Source organism: Paroedura picta, chromosome 2 (genome assembly GCF_049243985.1).
Source record: "Paroedura picta isolate Pp20150507F chromosome 2, Ppicta_v3.0, whole genome shotgun sequence".
In the NCBI taxonomy this organism is placed as follows: domain Eukaryota; kingdom Metazoa; phylum Chordata; class Lepidosauria; order Squamata; family Gekkonidae; genus Paroedura; species Paroedura picta.
Genome location: NC_135370.1, coordinates 146,862,656 through 146,886,944, shown reverse-complemented (window position 1 = coordinate 146,886,944; position 24,289 = coordinate 146,862,656). Strand labels below are relative to the sequence as shown.

At 39.6% G+C, this 24,289-nt stretch overlaps 1 protein-coding gene across 6 annotated transcripts in view; it reads right to left on the bottom strand.

The window, feature by feature from the left end:
* MIPOL1 (mirror-image polydactyly 1) overlaps positions 1-24,289 on the bottom strand; it is a 286,508-nt gene that overhangs the window by 200,335 nt on the left and 61,884 nt on the right. Inside the window, exon 3 of one of the 6 annotated variants that reach the window (XM_077323145.1) lies at positions 22,264-22,410. The exons of the other annotated variants lie outside the window; for them this stretch is intronic. The gene's annotated coding sequence lies outside the window, so the exon portion shown is untranslated. The remainder of the gene's footprint in view (positions 1-22,263; positions 22,411-24,289) is intronic. 6 annotated transcript variants of the gene reach the window in all.

The following is a 24,289-nucleotide window of genomic DNA, read 5'->3' as shown; positions in this document are numbered from 1 at the left end:
TTAAATAAGCATAGGAGTCAGACAGAAATACCTATTATATTTTTGTTTTGTTTTATTACTGTGGCAGCAGGCAGGCCACACTCATATTATATATGTTCTCATCATTTATCCAAATCTTAATTAGCTAAATTTCTTTTTTTATCTGGAGCAAGGTCATGTCTCTGGACACCCTGTAATTAAACAGAAATCCTCCCAGTTACGCAAATTTATTCATATATTAACATTTTGATATAATAAAATTTTACCATATATAGATATAATATGGGAAACACACAAAAAACAGGAACTACTGTGTTCCTTTACTTTAAAACACGCATCATAATACAATTAAGAACACTTTGGGCAATTATGAACCAACAAACATTCTGGTCAAAACAGTCTATTAAAAAATGCAGGAGAAATCTCTGATCCTCATCTCATCTCTAAGGCATCTCCCTAGGGGACATGAACTGGGTTTTAATGAAAAATTTGTTATGTCTTTGCTCATCGTACCTGTGCTAAAGCTGGACTGATTATGCCTCTAGATCATAAAATACTATCAGTGAAGCAAAAGCCAGATGTTTATATTCCACACAATAATTTTCTTAAACCTTATTTGGAAGCACACAATATTTGATAGTCGAAAGAACAGCAGCAGCTCAGTGTCATATACCCAAACAGAAAATAATGGTGGACAGAGCATTGAAGAATATAATCTTGCACGTACCTTTGCAATAAACAACTAGAATTGGTAATAACATAGTTCTTCCCTTTTCAATAGGCTGCATAAATTTAATTTTTAAAAACCCTCTTTCAGTTAAGTATTGCAATATTCCAGATTGGGAATTAGTTATTAGTCTCCTTATCCCTCAACATTTCCTAATGGATTCAAAGGTGTTTTGTGGAGTTGTGATGCTGGGAAAGGAAGACTACGAAGGACAGAGAGTAGAAAAAGACAGTGTGGTATAGTGATTGCACTGCCGGACTTTAACTGCAGAGACTCATGTTCAAATCCCTATTAAACCCTGAAAACAAACCAGGTAACCTTGGACCAGTCTTTGTTTCAGTACAAGGATATGGATGAAATGGGGAAAGGAAGATCATGCATGTTGTCCTGAGTTGTTTGGAGGAAATATGGGTAAAACCTAAATATGTAAAAGAACAAAAACAATTTAACCTACAAATACTAACTCTAATTGCAGAAGTATAGCCATGTTTGGCCAGACTGTTATATATATAAAACCATACATTCTTTATTTGATTTATAAACAGCCCTATCCAGCCAGCTGGAGGGAGGTGTATATTATGTTGAATAACACAGACAGGTAAAATGGTTTGTTAAAATTGAAAATCTAGAAAAATAAGTTTAAAATATAAAATGGCATCATTATCAAAACAGAGTAGTAGCATCAACAGTCTTAGTTGTTCCTGTGTTGTTCTGGAACCAGAGTATGGTCTGAGGGGGGCATTTTTGACAGGGAGGGCCCAGCAGATTTTCTTAATTTGCAAAACTTTGCTGCTACCTTTAATTTACTCATTTTAAGTTTTAAAAACTACTTTGTTTATATTCTATTTTCCCCCACAATGGGAACTCAAAGTAGTTTTGGTTGGTAAACTCATTGGAAATTAATTGATAGTTCTAATTGAAGTATATCTTATTTTAGAATGTGATATTTCTTCTATAATCTTTACCTTTCCCTGCAGTCCTTCCTTCATCCTTCACCCCTTCCTTTGAGCTTGAAAGTAAATTTAAGGAGCATCTTACATTCACTTAACTATAAGTGAAACCATAAATTTTCCTACTGATGTTTATGTAAGGAAAACAGTTTTCCAGTTTAAATTCAAATAAAATGCCTATATACCATCATGACAGAAAGTACAGTCAAAGCCAAAGTTACATATTAGTACCTCCAGAAGAAGGTTCCAGATTTTATGCAGCTCAATGAGAGTAGCTAAAATAACATGAGGTAGGAGTATTTCAGTTCTCCAAGACAGGTCACTGTTTCCCTTGGCAACCCAACCACCCATATTGTAAAGTTGAGGAGGAAGAGCACTGAGTACTTTGAGCTGAGCAAGTCCGGAAGATGGATATTCAAGTGAAAGTGTTGTCATGAGGTCTTGACCACAACCAGAATGCCTCAATGCCACTGCCAAATGGCTCGTGTTGTGGTGAGCCCCAACCATAAAATTGTGCAAGTGTTCTTTCACAGAAATTAAACCGAAACTGATCAATGGCTATTGTTCATGATCGTATATAAATTGGTTATAAATTGTATATAAATTGGTGGGTGCCTTCAGGAGTGGCAACAGTGGTACCCCCCCAGCCAAGCTACTCGCCCTGCTGCAACCCCTATGAAAGGGTAGTTCGACCCCCAAAGGGGTCCCGACCCCCAGGTTGAGAACCACTGCAATAGGTTTTCCTAGGCAAGAGAAGAATTGGATTTTATACCCTGCTTTTCACTACCCAAGGAGATTCAAAATGGCTTATTATCACCTTCCCTTTCTCTCCGCACAACAGACATCTTGTGAGGCAGGTGGGGCTCAGAGAGCTCCGACAAACTTGCTCTGCAAGAAAGTTCTAATACGACTGTGAGTAGCTTTAAGGTCACCCAGCTGGCTGCATGTGGAGGAATGCGGAATCAAACCTGGTTTGCCAGATTAGAGGTTGCCACTCTTAACCACTACACCAAGAGATGTTCAGCAGCTTGCCATTGCCTGCATAAGGACCCTGGCAATCCTTGGTGTCTCCCACCCAAATACTGATGAGGGTCAACCCTGCTTAGCTTCCAAAATCTGACAAGATCAGGTGAACGTGGGCAATCCAGGCATCCAGCATGTAGGCAGTCTAAATGCCATTTGGCTCAAAGTTGAACATGTGTTGTATGTGCAGACAACAGAACTAAACCAGACCCTATAAGAAGAAAGGAAAGTGCTAAACCAAGTGTTATGAAAGAGAAAGAAAAATTGAACTTAGGTGCTATTAGATTTTTCTAAGCATGGCAAGCTGGCTGATTAAAATGGAATTCTGAATGTTCCAGCTCTGCTTTTCTGTGTTCATTAATGGACCAATATGGAATTATGAACAATCTTTATGAGCGAACTGCAAACTGTGTTATGAAACTTAGTGTAAGCCATGTTTTTAAAATTAGAGAGTTGCATCTGCATATTGGCTCTGCTAATACAGGCACTTTCCCCCTAGCCTTCCCCTAATGCAGGGGTTCTTCTAATTGCAGAGAGCCTCTTGCATCAGAGGAAAGCTCCTTCTGTGGGACTAAAGAGTTTCTGCTTGTACATAGGAACTGTGGGATTAAACTCATTGTACTGATAAAGAAGTAAGAATGGCATGGCATACCATAACTGTACTCTACTGGATAGATGGATTTAAAATCTCCAGATAAGCACTGTTTCTGAATTTCTAAACAATACATTTACTAAAAGAAGAAAAGAGTATGCATGTAACAATTAACTATAAAAGTCTGCAATTAAATAGAACTTTTGTATTAGCTAGGAGCTTAAATTGGGAGCCTCTCCTCTTGCAGGTTATAAAACTTTTGCATGGCAGAATTCAGATGTGTTTAAGGCATTAACTATGAAATTAAGAATTTCTCTTTGGTTGTCCCTAAACACATGAATAACTAGGGAAAAATCTGCACATTATGTGGAAGATGCATGATCAGGATCTTCCATGGCTTTTTAATTCTAAAACTAGATGTGTGCAACGAGGTGATTCAGGTCAGGGCCACAGAGGGTGATAAGGGGGTTTAACTCTTTCTGCAATGTTAGTTTCTTGATCTGAATAACAGCGCCACCTCCCTGGAGTTGCTCTTTGCCCTTTGTGTGAAGAAACACAAAGGAAAACATATAGGTCTTGTAGATTTTCTTCTTCAGGACAAACAGCAGATCCATGGGAGTGAGCCTTCCTACATCATGCTGCGGTACCAATCTAGACTGGGTCCCAGTGTTTGCTTTATTATCAAGAAAGAATGAAAAAGATCCAGTTGTGGATCTCCTGCAGTCATGTTTTAATAAGCCCAAACAATATCATGTTTATGCAGAATTAAGTGCAAATATTCTAGAACCAAGGGAATGGCAACACAAAGTTTCTTCACGACATTAACATGTTAATGTCTATAGTTGACAGAGAGTACCCTCCTAAATGGAATAATAGAGCTGGAAGTCCAACTCTAGTCCAACCCCCTGCTCAATGCAGGATCAGCCTAAACATCCATGATAAGTATCTCTCCAGCCTCTGCTTGAAGACTGCCATTGTGGAGGAGCTCACCACCTTCTTAGGCAATCAATTCTACTGCTGAACTACTATAAGTAGAGTTATCCCTTCCTAAGTATACAGAAGTCACTGGACTGTTTAGGATCACATCAAGAGTCTCTTAATTTGTACCACAATGAAATCAATATAATAATGCATTATTTGTAAAACTACATTTTTGCCACCACAGTCTCATACACAGAAAAACAGGCCTTAAGTGTGAATCTGATAGAAGGACACAGATTCAATTTCAAGACATCAAGAGTACAGAACTTATTATGTTTTTGTATTACATTATGGAATTATTTTATACCACAGCATTTAAAGGATCTATTATACAGCCATTAAAAAAATATTTAAATTATAGTAGTTCAAAAATTTCATTTTAAGTGTTTTGATTTCAATGAACACTTCTGTATTATTACACTGAAGGAACTAGCATGACTTATCAATGAGCCAGACAGCCTAGCCCACAGAAGAAAAGCTCCTGGTATCTATACAAGTGTATAAGTTAAAACATACAAACACCCAAACACCCCAAACCCCCAAAGCCCAAACACACCCACATACTTGCAGAACTTTTTAAAAAGTTACGTGCCATATTACTTTTGGTTTGGTTCTGTACTAAGATGCAGTAAACGCATCTGAAAGGCAACCAATGTTCTTCTTGGAGAGCCAGCTTGGTGTAGTAGTTAGGAGTGTGGACTTCTAATCTGGCAAGCTGGGTTTGCTTCTTCACATGCAACCAGCTGGGTGACCTTGGGCTCGCCATGGCACTGATAAAGCTGTTCTGACCTAGCAGTAATATCAAGGCTCTCTCAGCCTCACCTGCCTCACAGGGTGTCTGTTGTGGAGTTAGGAAGGGGAAGGTGAATGTAAGCCGCTTTGAGACTCCTTCGGGTAGAGAAAAGCAGCACATAAGAACCAATTCTCCCTCCCCCTCCCCTCCCCCTCCCCCTTCCCCTCCCCCTCCCCCTCCTTCTTCTTCTTCTTCTTCTTCTTCTTCTTCTTCTTCTTCTTCTTCTTCTTCTTCTTCTTCTTCTTCTTCTTCTTCTTCTTCTTCTTCTTCTTCTTCTTCTTCTTCTTCTTCTTCTTCTTCTTCTTCTAAATAACCCAGGCTTTCTCAACCAGGGTTTCATGAAACACTGGGGTTTCCTGATGGCCCTGGAAGGGTTTTCTGAATGGGTGGTAGTTAATTGATTTAAAATGTATTTTCAAAAATTGTTAAACATTTACTGAGTGATATGACCATATATAGTCATGTTGAACTGCCTCCCCCCACTCCCAAAATGGCCTGGAGGGGTTGAGAAGGGCCTATGTGTGTATGTGTGTTGCACAGCTGTGGTTCCCAAACATATTCTGTACGATAATACCGCTTCTGGGGTTTCTTGAAGCCTGAAGAATGTTTCAGGGTTTTCTCAATGGTAAAAATAGTTGAGAAAGGCTGAAATGTTATTGTTGTTATTGTTATGTGCGAAGTCGTGTCCGACCCATCGCGACCCCATGGACAATGATCCTCCAGGCCTTCCTGTCCTCTACCATTCCCCGGAGTCCATTTAAGTTTGCACCTACTGCTTCAGTGACTCCATCCAGCCACCTCATTCTCTGACGTCCCCTTCTTCTTTTGCCCTCGATCGCTCCCAGCATTAGGCTCTTCTCCAGGGAGTCCTTCCTTCTCATGAGGTGGCCAAAATATTTGAGTTTCATCTTCAGGATCTGGCCTTCTAAAGAGCAGTCAGGGCTGATCTCCTCTAGGACTGACCGTTTTGTTCGCCTTGCAGTCCAAGGGACTCGCAAGAGTCTTCTCCAGCACCAGAGTTCAAAAGCCTCAATTCTTTGACGCTCGGCCTTCCTTATGGTCCAACTTTCGCAGCCGTACATTGCAACTGGGAAGACCATAGCCTTGACTAAACGCACTTTTGTTGGCAGGGTGATGTCTCTGCTTTTTAGGATGCTGTCTAGATTTGCCATAGCTTTCCTCCCCAGGAGCAAGTGTCTTTTAATTTCTTTGCTGCAGTCCCCATCTGCAGTGATCTTGGAGCCCAGGAAAATAAAATCTGTCACTATCTCCATTTCTTCCCCTTCTATTTGCCAGGAATTGAGAGGGCCGGATGCCATGATCTTTGTTTTCTTGATGTTGAGTTTCAAGCCAACTTTTGCACTCTCCTCCTTCACCCGCATCAACAGGCTCTTTAGTTCCTCTTCACTTTCTGCCATTAGAGTGGTATCATCTGCATATCTGAGGTTGTTGATATTTCTCCCTGCAATCTTGATCCCAATTTGTGACTCCTCTAATCCCGCATTTCTCATGATGTGCACTGCATACAAGTTAAATAGGCAAGGCGACAGTATACAGCCTTGCCGAACTCCTTTCTCAATTTTGAACCAGTCAGTGATTCCATGTTCAGTTCTCACTGTTGCTTCTTGACCTGCATATAAATTTCTCAAGAGACAAATAAGATGCTCTGGTATTCCCATCTCTTTAAGAACTTGCCACAATTTGTTGTGCTCCACACAATCAAAGGCTTTAGCATAGTCAATGAAGCAGAAGTAGACGTTCTTCTGGTACTCCCTAGCTTTCTCCATTATCCAGTGTATGTTGGCAATTTGATCTCTAGTTCCTCTGCCTCTTCGAAATCCTGCCTGTACTTCTGGAAGTTCTCGGTCCACATATTGCTGGAGCCTAGCTTGTAGGATTTTGAGCATAACTTTGCTAGCATGAGAAATTAGTGCAATGGTGCGGTAGTTTGAACAGTCTTTGGCATTGCCCTTCTTTGGGATTGGAATGTAAACTGACCTTTTCCAATCCTGTGCCCATTGTTGAGTTTTCCAAATTTGCTGGCATATTGAGTGTAGCACTTTTACTGCATCGTCCTTTAAGATTTTGAATAGTTCTACTGGAATGCTGTCACCACCACTAGCTTTATTGTTGCTTAGACTTCCTAAGGCCCATTTGACTTCACATTCCAGAATGTCTGGCTCCAGGTCAGTAACTACCCCACTGTGGTCATCAGGGATGTTAAGCTCGCTCTTGTATAGTTCTTCTGTATAATTTTGCCACCTTTGTTTAATCTCTTCTGCTTCTGTGAGGTCCCTACCATTTTGGTCCCTTATCATACCCACCTTTGCATGAAACGTTCTCTTCATATCTCCAATTTTCTTGAAAAGATCTCTGGTCCTCCCCATCTATTGTTTTCTTCTATTTGTTTGCACTGTTCATTTAAGAAGGCATTCTTATCTCTTCTAGCTTTTCTCTGGAATTCTGCATTCAATTGGGTGTATCTTTCTCTTTCTCCCTTGCCTTTCACTTCCCTTCTCTCCTTAGCTATTTGTAAAGCTTCCTCAGACAGCCATTTTGATTTCTTGCATTTCTTTTTCTTTGGGATGGTTTTAGTTGCTACCTCTTGTACAATGTTGCGAACCTCCGTCCATAGTTCTTCAGGCACTCTGTCTATCAGATCTAATTCCTTAAATCTATTTGTCACCTCCACTGTGTATTCGTCGGGGATATGATTTAGTTCATACCTGAGTGGCCTAGTGCTTTTCCCTACTTTCTTCAATTTAAGCCTAAATTTTGCAACAAGAAGCTCATGATCTGAACCACAATCAGCTCCTGGTCTTGTTTTTATTGACTGGATACAACTTTTCCATCTTTGGCTGCAGAGCACATAGTCAATCTGATTTCTGTGTCGACCGTCTGGTGATGTCCATGTGTAGAGTCGTCTCTTGGGTTGCTGGAAAAGAGTGTTTGCTATGACCATTGTATTCTCTTGACAAAATTCTACCAGCCTGTGCCCTGCTTCATTTTGTACTCCAAGGCCAAACTTGCCTGTTATCCCGGTTATCTTTTGGCTTCCTACTTTAGCATTCCAATCCCCCATGATGATAAGCACATCATTTTTGGGCGTTGCTTCTAGAAGGTGTTGTAGGGCTTCATAGAACTGATCAACTTCATCCTCTTCAGCAGCAGTGGTTGGGGCGTAGACCTGGATCACTGTGATGTTGAATGGTTTGCCTTGGATTCGAACTGAGATCATTCTGTCATTTTGGGGATTGTATCCCAAGACTGCTTTTCCTACTCTCTTATTGATTATGAAGGCTACTCCATTTCTTCTGCGAGATTCTTGTCCACAGTAGTATACCTGATGGTCATCTGAATTAAATTCACCCATTCCTGTCCATTTTAGTTCACTGATTCCTAAAATGTCGATGTTCAGTCTTCTCATTTCTTATTTAACCACGTCCAGCTTGCCTTGATTCATGGATCTGACGTTCCAGGTTCCTATGGAATAAAAATCTTTACAGCATCGGACTGTCTTTTCGCCACCAGTTACTTCCACAACTGAGCGTCCTTTCGGCTTTGGCCCAGCCGCTTCATTCATTCTGGCGCTACTCGTTCTGGCCATCTGCTCATCCCCAGTAGCATATTGGACACCTTCCGACCTGAGGGGCTCATCTTCCAGCGTCATATCGTTATGCCTATTGGAACTGTCCATAGAGTTTTCATGGCAAAGATACTGGAGTGGTTTGCCATTTCCTTCTCCAGTGGATCACCTTTTGTCAGAGCTCTCAGCTATGACCTGTCCGTCTTGGGTGGCCCTGCACGGTATAGCTCATAGCTTCACTGAACTACGCAAGCCCCCTTGCCACAACAAGGCAGCGATCCTTGAAGGGGGAAGGCTGAAATAACCTGTAGGCAATTAACAAAAGTAGGATAACAGAAGTTGAGCATACCTAAAACCGGAATTAAACACTAATAAAGATACTAATCCATGAGAATAGGGGGGGGGGAATCTTAAATGCATAAAACGGACATGAGAAATAAATTACCTTGTTTTAGTCTAAAAAAAATCAGTCCAGATTAGCAAATGCTGAATTCTTAGGAGAGGCTAAACTTTTTGGCCAGATTCCCATTAAATTGATTTCTGAAACCTTTTCCTTGTTTACAGGTGATAGAGAAGATTTTGAAAGAGGTGCAGCTCAGTGCATTAGAATGGCTCCCCTATTTTAGGCTAGGCTTGTGAATGGCTAAGAAAAAGAACAGTGCCAATCTGATTTCAGGACTCTCAGAATCAACTTAATATTACTGACCAACTGCTAAGTTATACTGAGCTAAAAGGTGGAGGTATAATCATACATAATTCACAGTTCTAGTGTACACTTTCTCATATTCCAGTGTATAGCACTGATTAAGGAATTTGTAACACAAACAACTAAGAGCACAATCAATGCATTGCCTACATTGTTCCTGCCCTTAGCACTATTAAAAACATTTGTTCTTGTCAGCATTTATTTCAGATCTGCATTATCTTATCAATGAGCACACAATATCCACTCTATGGCAACTCAAAACTTTGGGAATTGTATGAATGCACAGTTCACATTAGCCAACTGATTTTGTGGCTCACTACGTGAGAGGATTATGCAAACCAAGGAAGTAAAACATTAATGGAACCTAGCAGGGAACCTAGCAGTATAATCAAATTTAATGCTTACAATTGGCCTTTGAAATAGTTAACCTTTTGAACCTTTCTTAGGGTATAGTGACCCCTAAAGGTACTAAAGTTGAACAGGCTGAGGAGGTTCAGAAACACAGTAGAGTGAAACAGAATTGACATCTGGATAAAGGAAGACCAAGAGACACCTTCAGATTTTGTGTGGTTATACTGATACAGATTCCAGTAATCTGAAAATTGCCCAGAAGACCAACGGCCAGTTATAAACCAAACAGATATTATGGATAGGTCTCGAGACAGCCAATACCACTGTCAACAACAGGATGGAATCAGTATTAAAGCAAAGTGAACATCCTAGAAAGGATTAAAAATAAGTAAACAAAAATCCTTAACTTAAAAAATAAATGAATTCCTATGAGGTTATGGCTTGGGTCCATGAACCATCAATTCAAGAGAGCCTTTTACAGGATCAAGCCACAGATTACTTAAACTGGGATAAAACTGGCCATTTACATTTCTGCTCCAATTTATTTATGATGTAGTTCTCAACAATTGTCCCCGCCCACATATTTAAATGTGTTCACATCATGCTAAGTGACTTGCTGGTTCCAATATACCATGTTCTGTGTGGATTTGGAAGGATCAGTGTTCTCAGTGGTAGGTCATTTCTAACAGGACTCCACTTCATTCTCAAACGACATCCCAATCCAAACTCACAAAATGGAAAATTTAAGAAAATCCTCTGTTTTAGAAGCAAATTAACCAGGAGTGATTATTGTTATCAGCACTGGAACAGTGGCAGTCAACTATTTATTTATTTTATTTATTATATTTGTATACCGCCCTCCCCGGGGGCTCAGGGCAGTTTACATAATAACATAAGAACAATACATGGAACTAAATGGTGATTCCCCATATAGCTGATACTGAAGACAAATGAGATAATGGAGCAGGTACATGGGACAAATTATATAGAAGTAAAATCAGTTTAAAGGCAGGATCTGAAGCCTCACCTGAGAAATACTGGACCAAAGGGATAAACAGTGAGCAAGCAAAATGAAATGCAGGTAAGCAATGGGGATGCTGATATATTAGGCCAAGGCATGAATGAAAGAGTAAGTAGGCTGACAGAATAAAAATCCAGTGTGACATTGATAAGAAGTGTACAAATCAGGAAAACTCTAGTTTGAATGATGGCTAGTTTTATATCCCGGCATATCTAACCTCCTTGAAACTCATTTGGTCCTCCTGAAAAACATGTCCATGTCACTCTGTGGATCTTTTATTTTTTATTATTATTATTATTATTATTATTTAATTTCTAGAATTAAATTATTATTAAATTATATTATTATTATTTAAATTATTATTATTATTTAATTTCTAAAATTAAATTATTATTTAATTTGCAAGACAACATTCAGATTCTGGCCTTACTTGTTGGGCTTCCAAGCCTTGATCCAAGTATTTCCACCTGTCAGCCTGTTTACTCAGTGAGCTGCAGACAGATCAGGGCTCCTAGTCTGAATTATGGCCAGTTGTAACATACATAATCTCAGAACCCGGGTTTCAATATCCCATCTCCCCCCATTCTGTATCGCCTTGGTAGATGGGAGTAGATTGTGATTGACTGCCACCATGTTATGTTATGATTTTTAATGTCTTTTAATGGGGTTTTAATTGATGTTTTTAAGACAATTGTTACCCGCCATGAGCCTACCCAGGGAGTAGCAGGAAATAAATCAAACAACAACAACAACAACAACAATAATAATAAACAACTCTCCATGCCTGAAACTTGAGAACACCATTATATATAATATATGCAAGATTTAGCTAATATATCATATGAGACCCCCTTCAAGGATCGCTGCCTTGCTGTGGCAAGGGGGCTTGCGTAGCTCAGTGAAGTTATGAGCTATGCCGTGCAGGGCCACCCAAGATGGACAGGTCATAGCTGAGAGCTCTGACAAAAGGTGATCCACTGGAGAAGGAAATGTCAAACCACTCCAGTATCTTTGCCATGAAAACCCTATGGACAAGTTCAAAAGGCAAAATGATATGACGCCGGAAGATGAGCCCCTCAGGTCAGAAGGTGTCCAATATGCTACTGGGGATGAGCAGACGGCTAGTACGAGTAGTGCCAGAATGAATGAAGCGACTGGGCCAAAGCCGAAAGGACGCTCAGTTGTGGAAGTAACCGGCGGCGAAAAGACAGTCCGATGTTGTAAAGATTTTTGTTCCATAGGAACTTGGAACGTTAGATCCATGAATCAAGGCAAGCTGGACGTGGTTAAACAAGAGATGACAAGACTGAACATCGACATTTTAGGAATCAGTGAACTAAAATGGACAGGAATGGGTGAATTTAATTCAGATGACCATCAGGTATACTACTGTGGACAAGAATCTCGCAGAAGAAATGGAGTAGCCTTCATAATCAATAAGAGAGTAGGAAAAGCAGTCTTGGGATACAATCCTCAAAATGACAGAATGATGTCAGTTCGAATCCAAGGCAAACCATTCAACATCACAGTAATCCAGGTCTATGCCCCAACCACTGCTGCTGAAGAAGATGAAGTTGACCAGTTATATGAAGCCCTACAACACCTTCTAGAAGCAATGCCAAAAAATGATGTGCTTATCATCATGGGGGATTGGAATGCTAAAGTAGGAAGCCAAAAGATAACCGGGATAACAGGCAAGTTTGGCCTTGGAGTACAAAATGAAGCAGGGCACAGGCTGGTAGAATTTTGTCAAGAGAATACAATGGTCATAGCAAACACTCTTTTCCAACAACCCAAGAGAAGACTCTACACATGGACATTACCAGACGGTCGACACAGAAATCAGATTGACTATGTGCTCTGCAGCCAAAGATGGAGAAGTTCTATACAGTCAGTAAAAACAAGACCAGGAGCTGATTGTGGTTCAGATCATCAGCTTCTTGTTGCAAAATTTAGGCTTAAATTGAAGAAAGTAAGGAAAAGCACTTGGCTACTCAGGTATGAACTAAATCATATCCCCGACGAATATAAAGGGACTTCACAGAAGCAGAAGAGATTTTAAAAAGCTGGCATAATTATACAGAAGAACTATACAAAAGTGAGCTTAACATCCCTGATAACCACGATGGGGTAGTTACTGACCTGGAGCCAGACATCCTGGAATGTGAAGTCAAATGGACCTTAGGAAGTCTGAGCAACAATAAAGCTAGTTGTGGTGACAGCATTGCAGTTGAACTATTCAAAATCTTAAAAGACGATACAGTATAAGTGCTACACTCCATATGTCAGCAAATTTGGAAAACTCAACAATGGCCACAGATTGGAAAAGGTCAGTTTACATTCCAATCCCAAAGAAGGGCAATGCCAAAGAATGTTCAAACTACCGCACCATTGCACTTATTTCTCATGCTAGCAAAGTTATGCTCAAAATTTTACAAGCTAGGCTCCAGCAATATGTGGACCGAGAACTTCCAGAAGTACAGGCAGGATTTCAAAGAGGCAGAGGAACTAGAGATCAAATTGCCAACATACGCTGGATCATGGAGAAAGCTAGGGAGTTCCAGAAGAACATCTACATCTGCTTCATTGACTATGCTAAAGCCTTTGATTGTGTGGAGCACAACAAATTGTGGCAAGTTCTTAAAGAGATGGGAATACCAGAGCATCTTATTTGTCCCTTGAAGCGTCCTCAGTCATGCCACTTTCTGACCTGCCTGGTTGACAATTTCATTTATTAAATGGTAGATGAACACACAAGAGGTTCAGCCATACTGGACCAGCAGGCAAGAGTTGGTGAAGGAGGTGAAGGAGGTGGGGACCCTAGGAGGAAGTGACCATGTCCTCAGAGAATTCCTTTTGAGATGGGGAGCCAAGGAAGCTTGTAGCCAGACGCGGATGTTGGATTTTCATAGGGCAAACTTTAATAAACTCAGAGACATGATGAGTGTCATACCATGGACGAGAATGCTGGAAGGGAAGGGAGCATGTGAAGGGTGGGCGCTACTCAAACAAGAGCTATTGCATGCTCAATCAATGACTATCCCAGAAAGACGAAAACACTGCAGGAGCTCTAAGAAGCCTATTTGGATGAACAGAGAACTTCAAGAGGAACTAAGAAAGAAAAGGAAAATGTTCAGGAATTGGAGGGAAGGACAGAGCTCTAAAGAAGAGTACCTACAGGTTACTAGGCACTGTAGATCAATCATCAGAAAGGCCAAAGCTGAGAGTGAGCTAAGATTGGCCAGGGAAGCCCATTGTAACAAGAAAAGATTTTTCAGTTATGTGAGGAGCAAACGTAAAGTAAAGGAGGCAATATGCCCACTGTTGGGTGCGGATGGACAAACTCTAACGGAAGATGCAGAGAAAGCAGAAAGGCTTAGTGCCTATTTTACATCTGTTTTTTTCCCACAGGTCAAAGGGATTAGGCACATCTAGAGATGGCAGTAGCCAATGGATAGTGTCTGGGTGGCAGGTTAACATGGATAGAGAGGTTGTCGAGAGGCATTTAGCTGCACTGGATGAGTTCAAATCCCCTGGGCCAGATGAAATGCAGCCGAGAGTGCTCAAAGAACTTTCCAGAGAACTTGCACAGCCCTTGTCCATCATCTTCGGGACCTCTTTAAGGACTGGAGATGTCCCGGAGGACTGGAAGAGAGCAAACGTTATCCCGATCTTCAAAAAAGGGAGGAAGGATGACCCGGGAAACTACAGACCAGTGAGTCTGACCTCTGTTGTGGGGAAGATAATGGAGCAGATATTAAAGGGAGCGATCTGCAAACATCTGGAGGACAATTTGGTGATCCAAGGAAGTCAGCATGGTTTTGTCTCCAACAGGTCCTGCCAGGCCAACCTGGTTTCCTTTTTTGACCAAGTAACAGGTTTGCTGGATCGGGGAACTTCGGTTGATGTCATTTACTTGGATTTTAAGTAAACCTTTTGACAAGGTTCCCCATGATGTTCTGATGGATAAGTTGAAGGACTGCAATCTGGATTTTCAGATAGTTAAGTGGTTAGGGAACTGGTTAGACTAGAGAACCACACTCAAACGTTGTTGTCAATGGTGTTTCATCAGACTGGAGAGAGGTGAGTAGTGGGGTACCTCAGGGCTCGGTGCTCGGCCCGGTACTTTTTAACATATTTATTAATGATCTAGATGAGGGGGTGGAGGGACTACTCATCAAGTTTGCAGATGACACCAAATTGGGAGGACTGGCAAATACTCCGGAAGATAGAGACAGAGTTCAACGAGATCGGAACAAAATTGAAAAATGGGCAAATGAGAACAAGTTGCAATTTAATAAAGATAAGTGTAAAGTTCTGCATCTGGGTCAGAAAAATGAAAAACATGTCTACTGGATGGGGGATACGCTTCTAGGTAACGCTGTGTGTGAACGAGACCTTGGGGTACTTGTGGATTGTAAACTAAACATGAGCAGGCAGTGTGATGCAGCGGTAAAAAAGGCGAATGCCATTTTGGGCTGTATCAACAGGGGCATCACATCAAAATCACAAGATGCCATAGTCCCATTGTATACAGCACTGGTCAGACCACACCTGAAGTACTGTGTACAGTTCTGGAGGCCTCACTTCAAGAAGGATGTAGATAAAAATGAAAGGGTACAGAGGAGAGCGACAAAGATGATCTGGGGCCAAGGGACCAAGTCCTATGAAGATAGGTTGAGGGACTTGGGAAAATTCAGCCTAGAGAAAAGGAGGTTGAGAGGGAACATGATAGCCCTCTTTAAGTATTTGAAAGGTTGTCACTTGGAGGAGGGCAGGATTCTGTTTCTGTTGGCTGTAGAGGAGAGGACATGCAGTAATGGGTTTAAACTTCAGGTACAACGATATAGGCCAGATAGCAGGAAAAAATTTTTAACAGTCAGAGTAGTTCAGCAGTGGAATAGGCTGCCTAAGGAGGTGGTGAGCTCCCCCTCACTGGCAGTCTTCAAGCAAAGGTTGGATGCACACTTTTCTTGGATGCTTTAGGATGCTTAGGGCTGATCCTGCGTAGAGCAGGGGGTTGGACTAGATGGCCTGTATGGCCTGTATGGCCCCTTCCAACTCTATGATTCTATGATTCTATAAGGAAGGCTGAGCGTCAAAGAATTGAGGCTTTTGAACTCTGGTGCTGGAGAAGACTCTTGCGAGTCCCTTGGACTGCAAGGCGAACAAACCGGTCAGTCCTAGAGGAGATCAGCCCTGACTGCTCCTTAGAAGGCCAGATCCTGAAGATGAAACTCAAATACTTTGGACACCTCATGAGAAGAAGGACTCCTTGGAGAAGAGCCGAATGCTGGGAGCGATTGAGGGCAAAAGAAGAAGAAGAAGACAGAGAATGAGGTGGCTGGATGGAGTAACTTAAGCAGTAGGTGCAAACTTAAATGGACTCTGGGGAATAGTAGAGGACAGGAAGGCCTGGAGGATCATTGTCCATGGGGTCGCGATGGGTCGGACACGACTTCGCACCTAACAACAAATCAAATGTGAACCTTCTTATTTTTTTGTAATATTCTTAATGATGATACTGGACCAAAATATAAGAGGTGCTTCTGTTCATAATATTGATCTGCATGGGCATTTTTCTTTGAGAAATTAATCCATGAACCCTAGGTCTAGGATTAAAAATTGCTGCTGATGGTGAACAGAAAGACATACCAATAGTGTTGATATATGTTCCCTTATTTTCATCACATGCTGGCCATTACAGAAAAATTGAGCTAGTACAGTTCGGGATTACTATTTCCATTTTTCTGTCATGGCCAGCATGTAATAGTTCTGATAACAATAAGATATTTTTTTCTCTCTAATCAGGATCCTGATATAATTGACAGGGTAGCTAAATTTTAGCAAATGGCTATTAAGCTCCGGGAACTTAAGATATGATGGATTGTACCCTGATTTGTCTTATTATATGTTTTGTAATCATAATATATGCCAATAAGGTGGTTGTTGTTGTTGGTATTATAGAAGAAAATCTAGGTGGCAAAATATTAGACTGGAGAAGTATCCGAAAATGTGCCTTTTTACCCAAGGATGTTGGATTCTAGTAGTAAATAACCAAGGGACATGTTTTCTAACATAGTTGAGACACAGGGAAAAGTTCCTAGAGAAATAAAGAGCAGAAGAAAAAATGGTGCCGTATGTATTATATCACAGCAATTTTTTAAAAAAATCTGTTTTGAAGGAATATATTGGCAGCTATGCTAGTCTCAAGAGGGGAAGGTTTTTTTAGTCACTTTTACCTACCAACAAGAACATTCCAGGCCACACCTAGCAGTGGTGTAACCCCTATCAAGGATTCTGTACCTTAGTATTCTTTACCTTTTGACCAGTCCTTCATTTGTATTTCTGAACTTGTTTGAGCTGGCAAGGACTCTGCATCTTACTCCAAGATTTCACAGCTAAAATAAAGCCAAGTCTAGATAAATAAACTTAAAACAATATATCAGAACACACCTATACCTTGCCCTTATTTGTCAGAGAATTTACAAGACAAATGACTAAAAATGTTTATAATAGGACAATAAAACCTGTTTATTTTAACAGTTTACACTAAATTAACTTTCACCGTAAAAGATTTTTTTGTTCACACTTTTAGTTTATATAGCAATTTATTCAGCTTACTGTGCATTTCATGCTGGTGCTAAAAACATATTAGTTATCCAGGCCTGATCCCGACAACAATGGCTAAAAAACAGAAAGAGTAGGTCCACTAAAGCAAGTAGTATTACTTTTCTTTGTTTTACTAATGATAGTGTATGTTTGCTGGATGTCACATCATAGTTTTGGTTGGTACAACCCTTTGGCATATAAACAAATAATCTCATAATAACAATTCTCACAATATTTTCAAACTCAAATTTTTCAGGTATATAAATATGTTCACATGTTTAATATGTAACATCACAGTAACTGAAATACACTCAAAATTTTCCTTGACACTGCTACATTATTAGTATAAACTAATTAGTAAAAAGAAAACTTTTCATATTATTAATGAACAACCTAAGGAAGCAAAACCAAATTTCAAAATTAGAGAGATCACAAGTTGGGTCTACATTAAAATAGTCTACCACATTTCACAATAAGTTTTTTTTCAGCAAGCAAAACCTTTAAAAAAAATTAAGCCAAGAATTAATAGCTACTGCAGCTGGTATTTGTTTGAACTATAAGAGTACACAATGGAAGCAGGACAAGTATTTTAAGGGGCTTTCTTTTCATAAGTGCGTGAAGGGGGGGAAATTACCTCATACTCGCAATCCAAGTTTCTTACAAAAGTGCTCAAATGAAGCTGTAACTTTGCCCTTTTTTCTCATTTCTGTGTAACTGTGCTGATTTGGGGTTGGCAATCCCTCCCCCCAAGTTCCTCATTTACTTTTGGATTAGCTGAAAATATAGAAGGTTATTATTAATATCAAAGAAATATGTTTAAGTCAATGAACCCTTTTTCCTACATATTGCATAAAAAGGTCCACAATAATTGCAGTCTTTTAATAAGGTATTCACATAGCAAGAGATGAAGAAAATACAGTCTTTAATAACCTCTGGAGTATTTTAAAACATGTCTTAGGGCCCTTAATGCGCCTAGTAATATACTATTTAAAACCACCATTTTATCCCTCCACAATATACAGTCATACTTCCTCGCCATTTACCCAGCTAATGAATGCCAGCAATTAGTAAAATGTAATCCCACTGCACAATCAGTTTAATGCTTTTAGCACTCAGAAAAGTAAACACCAAATTAATACTGCTCAAGCCATATCAGATCCTACTTGGAAGCAAGCAATTATAGTTCAGCTCCTCAGGTGTAATTAAATGATTGGAATGATTTAGTTCCATAAATGCAAGTTAATTCATAAGCAAGCAACAAATATTCTGGGAGTAATTATAAGAAATATTGGCAGTCTAAGCAGGGCATGCTCTTTTATACACCTGGTACAGGAAAATGCTGCCCTCTCCTGGATATGCACTATGAATATCCATTCGAATAGCCACACTAGTTTGAAGAATGGCCAAACACAAGGTGAGAAAACATTAGAACCCTTGGAGGTTAAAAGACAGTCTTGCATCTTGCATACACAAATACAGCCATAGCCTTAGTAAACTGCTGGCAAGAATTAGCTAATTTCCAAATGATCACAGCCTTGCATGAAAATGAGTCCTGATGTTCTAATAAGGGCTAGGACAGCTTTGCTCACATTTCCTGTACAGAGACATTTCCTGTACAGAGATAAAACCCCTGTCTAGAAAAAAATACACATTTATGCTGTCATGTAAGAAAAAACATGCAAGGGTCCATTATTGGTCAGGATGTATGTGAATTAGAAACTGGCTTCTCAATATCAGTACCTATGAAAATGTGGGCCTTCAATTATCACACAGGACCGCAGACATGCTTTTTCTTACTGAGAGATTATATCCACATCCACATATAAACTATGTGTCAAGCAAAATGAACAAAGTGCTTAAGCCTGTTCTAGAATACAAACACATAAACTGCTTTATATCCAAGTAACACTGCTGTGAACCTTTCTAAAAAAATAAGGATTCAAATTTTATATACTAAATAAAACACTTATAGTTTTGATCTCTAAAAAAGCCAAGCATTAAGTTCTAAACAGTAACAAATCTGTGCAAGGTACAAGATAAATATCATAATGTATATTTTATTAATCAAAGTAATCTTTAATAGTGGCCAATATTTTAATTAAAGGCATGCACAGTTAAGTATAAAAAAGAAACACTAGGGATGGCCACAAGGTTGTTCATGAGCCAAAATTCAGCATCAATTTTGCCTGGTTCGAAGTCCCTAAATTGATGTTTGGAGAAGGTGCCTTGTGTCCAGTTCGGTATGGCTGTTCAAGCCTTTTAAACTTAATAATTGAGCAGAACAGGTCTGCAGCAGTAGCAGCAGCAGAGCTGGGTTTTTATACCCCATTTTTCACTACCTGAAGGGGTCCCAAAGTGGCTTACAAATATTATGTTTACATGTCTGCAAGCCATTTCACAGGACGGTTTTGCTTCACCCTGCCTGGACTCTGTGAGCCACTGAAAGCAGGGAGAAACAAAACTATCTAGTGAAACCGCTGCCAGCCATTTACAACTAATAGCAGGGTGGATCTGCCCATCAGCTATTAAGTTTAAATGGCTGGCAGCCATTAAACCAACACTGTTGCCCTTCCCACTTCCAAATGGGAGAAAGCAAAACAAACCAGTGAACTGGCTTGCAGCCATTTGAACCTATCAATGGGGCTTTGTCTACCCATTAGCTGTTACGTTTAAATAGCTACAAGTCATTAAACTCATCAGTTTCACTCCTCTCCTGCTCTGAAGTGGTGGGAAACAATATAGATGGGTGAATCCCCTGAGAAAGGGGGAACAAAACTGGACCATTAAGTTTGGGGCAGTTTTTGTTTAGTTTGGGGTTTGTTCAGGGAGCTTTCCTGAACCCTGACCAAACTGGTATTTTTAGATTTGTGCTCATTCCTATGAAACATCATGGATATTAAATTATTGCTACAATTCACATCAAGATAATCTTACAAAAACACACTGAACTGAACAAAGTAGCTGAAAGGGACTACCTTTGATATCAATGTGATCTAGACAGAACTATCTTGAGTTTGGCCGGGAATAGAAATCAACTGTGTTTGGTGTTAATCTAACTGAAGCATATTAATTATAATTATCATGATGATATATTTTGCTGCTTGAAAATATTTATCCATAGGATTAATATTCCTTTATAAAGAAAGAATATTGAGAAAATACACTTTTTAAATGGCTGTGAAACTGTGTGGTTACATTTGACAGCATTTGGGGAATTTTTATGCAAAACAAGAACATAACATAGTAAAGATAGAAACAATGCATTCTCCAGCATTCTAAAATCCAGCCAAATAGTTTGAGAAAAAGTATGCATTGGTCCAGCCATTCCTCAATAGAAGAATAAAAATTGGATAAATGTCTACCTCAGGATTACTCACCTTGTAGATATGAATTCAATTATTTTATTAGTAGTCATATTACTAATTTTAAAATGTACATCACATTTGCTTTGCCCTTTAGTGTCATGGTCTTATTTTTCTATTCAAATCTTGTACACTGTAAGTTAATTGCTTTTGGAAACTGCTTATTATTCATGTAAAAATTAATGTGCCAATGTGTTTAAATCCTTTTAAATGACCATTCATGCATCTTTCTCCTTTAAGTACTGATGAAATCTGTCAAAGATATCAGTGAAAGATGGTCTTAAAGAAAGTTCCAATAAAGACTTTTTTTCTGCTAACATAAGATTTTCATTTTCACCAACTTTAGTTAAATTCCATTAATTTTTTAAGCTGCTTTTAATAAATTCACCAAGTAAAATTTTTTAGGCCCCATAGTCTGTCATCTGTGTTCCAGCTGACTTTATGAATATTAATAACAGTGTTATCCTGATTAAATAGGCTTCATATGAAATCCCTGTGAATCCTATAGCTCAGACATCTCATTTTTCCAACTCTTTATGAATTTGGATTCAGACATTATACTGGAAGAAATCTTTAAAAACAGATCTAATGGTACATTTGTGTATCCTTAAGCAAAAAATGAGATCTTCTCATAATTCAAACAATTAAAAGAGACACGTCTACATCTTAGGGCTTCAGTCTTTCTGTAAATAACATATTTTAACTCTAATGGAAACTTCAGCATCTTCCAGAACAAAGGATTGAAAATCTATTCTAAAATAATACTAAAGCCTATCCTCACATTCATCTTAAATACAACTGTAATTAAAGACGGCCTGCAAGTATATATGCAATTTGTTCAGATCATACCATTACTATAAAAGCAGCCTCCATGTACTTATCATTACTGTTTATTAGACAAAAAAAAATCCCTAGCAGTTTCCAAAACCTGATTACATACTTGAGCAAATTTAGAATAAAAATTTATTGCTGAACAGAAATAATGCATACCCAACAGCATAATAATATTCAAGTATTCAGCCTTCCATTGCAGTACCTGAGATTTCAACCTGACTCCTTTAACTTTGTTGTGATAGTTATATGACCTGGTACTTGAACCCATACTACTACATGCTATGACTTCCATTATATCAGCCTAGGCCAGATGAAGAGAGCAGACATACTGGATACTGTTTTCGATATTTTTAAAAAGCGAACAGTATAAGCCACAGGTGTCCCTGAATTAATGTTCCCACTCTCTAAGACCTGTAGGTAGGGCTTTACTCAGGACCCTACAAATAAAGATGATCATCAACCATGAGCAGGGACTTTTTTGTGGTTTCACTAACTCAATGGAATGTTCTACCCATGTCATTCACCTATCCACTTCAATAATCTCAGTTATGGGGTCGATGAAAGCCACTTTGTTCCATGACACATTTGTGTACGTTCATGCAAGGAATGGTCACATCAATGACTGCTTTTACTGCAACTGCATTCCCTCTCGTTTTATGACCTTTATTGTATGGTTTGTGACTGTATTCATTTTAGTATTTTAGGGAATTTGTTATTATAATTACATTTTTATTTGGGGGTTATACCTCTTTAGAAAATATTAAAAACTTTAAAGCAGGATGTATATTTCACCAAAGGGATCTTCAGAAGCAGTCTGAGAGAATGGGTGCTATGTGTGGCCGCTGTTCTAATTCCTTTCTCCCTTTCCACACTTCATGGAGTCATTCAAGTACCTTGCAGAAAGGAGAGAGGGCAGTCAAAAATGCAGCAGAAACAACAAACATTTGTGTGATGTGTACTTTCTGCACACCACTCCAAGAGGCTGGAAGATGCATGACATTCATTTCACGGTGCTCTAGGAATTAATAACCCAGTGGAAGAATACATTTGCTATTGAGTCCAATAGCAAATGAAACAATTCTTGTTCCATTTATAGCAACATTACTCTCAGTTTTACACATGATGGAGAAAACATGACTCAGCCCCACTGAAGAAGCCATCCACTTCAAATTCTTTTTATCAATTAACAAGCTAGTTTTCACCACATAATGACCTAAATACCCATCAAGTTTGTTAGTACTTTTAGGACAAATATTTCATTGAGTATCAGTCTTTCAGTACTCACAGGGAAGAGCTCTCCATAAATGTGAACTCTGGAGTTGTATTTGAGTTTTAAAAATGGCTATGTTTCATGCTTGAATTTAATTAATGAAAGTAGGTATGGCATTATTTATGCAACAAATAACTGTAGAATTCCAAATAGATACAAAGATCTTTTTTATTATTTTGATTGGCTTAGATCCTTTGGAAAATCTCTGCTGACGGAAGGGATTTTGTTCAGAAGAAATCTGCCATCTCCCACTGAAGACCCAAATACTACTCAAGTGAGATAGGAGACCTGAGAAATAGCATGAATGGATGGGCAAAGAAAAAGAGGAAAGTAATGGTCAAAATTGTCCCGCTTTCCATCAGCAGAAATTTTCCACAGGTTCCTAGCTGGCATCTATTAAAAACCTAGAAACAGAGAGATGATTTCACAAACTTCTCTGCAGACATAAAGAAAAATATAATCATGAGCTAGGGGTAAAACACCTACAGTATTTGCTGGTGGATAAGACTACTTTTTCCCCCTGAAAAACATACCTCCAAGTGGGGGGGTCGTCCTAGATGCCGGGTGCACTTCAGTTGGGATAGACATAGCTGCCCATAGTGGCCCATAGTACTGTATTTTGAGTGGAAATGTTGGGGGGTCGTCTTATACGCCCAGTCGTCTTATACGCTGGCAAATACGGTAATTCTGTTCCTGCTGAACTGATGCCGTATAGGCCCATTATGCACGGGGGGGATAGTGCACATTCGGGGTGGAATGGCGGCGACTAAAAGCACCGATAACGCACAGTGCCGGCTGCAACCGGCCGCAGATTCGGTGCATGCTGCCGAAAAAGCCGCATTAGCGAAACGCGAAAGAAAGCGCAGCTTCCGGGTGACCAGGGCGCAACCAGAAGCGCCGCGTGCATAATCGGTTACTCTGGGTTTTGCCGCCGTTGCGTCCCATCCCATGCATAAGTGGTTTGCTTCACTTCTTCCCCCTCCGTGTTTTCCATGTGACCCGAAATCGCTATTTCAGCGGGTGTGCACAATGGGCCATAGTGAGCCTTTGGGGAAGGGTAGTGTATGAATTAACAAAAAATAAATAATTCAAAGCACACATATTTACAAATGAGTTTCATTGACATCACCTGTGCTATTACAGATGAAGGGGTGCAATGGCACGGATGCAGTGAAGGTCTCAGAGCATTGCTGCATCTATGTGTGGACCTGGTCATTTCCTTGGGTGGGGAACCAATGGGAACAGGAAAGAACAGAATACAAGATTTTTAAAAACCAGGGTGCTAGTCTTACAGGTTTATCATCAAAAGGTATCTTATCTATCACTCAATTTATTTAATTAAAATAGTTCTATGTCACCTTTTCAGCCAATTTAGAGTCCCCCTGGCAAACAAGGCAATTAAAATGCCTCCTGTCTTATTGTTATTGATCACAAAGAAAGCTGGGCTTAAAGTAGATGCAGTTGCAGTGAATCCTCCTCATATATACAAACTTAGCCAGAAA